This window comes from Mandrillus leucophaeus, unplaced genomic scaffold (genome assembly GCF_000951045.1).
Source record: "Mandrillus leucophaeus isolate KB7577 unplaced genomic scaffold, Mleu.le_1.0 Scaffold151, whole genome shotgun sequence".
Taxonomy (NCBI): domain Eukaryota; kingdom Metazoa; phylum Chordata; class Mammalia; order Primates; family Cercopithecidae; genus Mandrillus; species Mandrillus leucophaeus.
The window spans coordinates 1,845,781-1,847,274 of NW_012101488.1; positions in this window are offsets into that span (position 1 = coordinate 1,845,781).

Below are 1,494 nucleotides of genomic sequence, written 5' to 3' on the forward strand. Positions count from 1 at the left end.
AATTAGCCAGGTGTGGTGGCATGCATCTGTAATTCCAGCTACTTGGGAGGCTGAGGCAGGATAACTGCTTGAACTCAGGAGGTGGAGGTTGCAGTGAGCTGAGATAGCACCACTGCACTCCAGCCTGGGCGACAGAGCAAGACTCCATCTCAGGAAAAGAAAATAATAAAATAAAGTAAAATTTGTATGTTGGTGGGCTATATTACCTATGAGTTTAATGTTCAAAGTCCTAAAGGGGCATTTCAAAATATTATCTATATTGTTGGGGGTCCTTTCTTGGCCCCATCCATTGTCCCAAATTCCCATGCCTGTAACCCCAGCACTTTGGGAGGCTGAGGCAGGAGGGTCACTTGAGCCCAGAAGGTTGAAACCAGCCTGGGCAGCTTAGTAAGACCTAGTCTCTACAAAAAGTACAAAAAAGTTAACTGGTGATGCATGCCTGCAGTCCCAGCTACTGAGGAGGCTGAGGCAGGAGGATTGCTTGAAACTAGGAGGCTGAGAGACTTCAGTGAACTGTGTTGGTGACACTGAACTCCAGCCTGGGTGAGGGAGTGAGACCTCATCTCAAAAAAAAAAAAAAAAAAAAAGATCATCTATGATAATAAAGACACAATTGAGGCAATAATCATAGGCAGACTCATTACTGAGCATCTTTAGGCTGGCACCATGCTCAGGGCCTGACCTGTGTCATCTCTAAATCCTCCCAGATCCTGTCAAACAGAGTCGGTTAATAGTCCTGTTTTACAGACGAGCAAAAGGAGACTCAGAGGGGCTCAGGAACTTGTCCAAAGTCATATGGACAGTAAGTGTTAATCTGGGCTGGCTTGGTGGCTCACACCTGTAATCCCAGCATTTTGGGAGGCCCAGACAGGCAGATCACTTGTGGCCAAGAGTTAAGAGACCAGCCTGGCCAACATGGTGAAATCCGGTCTCCACTAAAAACACAAAAATTATCCAGGCACAGTGGCATGTGCCTGTAATCCAAGGTACTTGGGAGAGTGAGGCAAGAGAATCGCTTGAACCCAGGAGGTGGAGGTTGCAGTGAGCCCAGATCGCACCACTGGACTCCAACCTGGGTGACAGAGCAAGACTCTCGTCTCAAAAAAATAAATTAAAAATAAAAATAATGTTTAAAAAAGTGTTACTGTGGATCTGAAACCCCAGACTGCTTGACCTCGAGCTCAGACATCCTCCCACCCTCTGTGAAGGAGCAGGCAAGCCCGCTGTGAGCCAAGAGCCTGCCTAAGACCCCAAGGGAAAGCAGCAGACCCTGGGGGTCTTGCAGGTGTAGAGACAGATGGAGGTGAGAAGCCAGGAAGGATGGGCGTATTTGAGCCAGGTAGCTAGCTATTTAGACACAGAGCAGATGAGACCTGTCAGCCATAGACAGACGTACTGGAGAGCAGAAGAGACTGTGGTCTGCAGAATGGAAGAACAAGGCTCCCCGGGAGGCACCATGATGGGCACGGGGGTCCCTGTGCTGAGTGCTTTCCG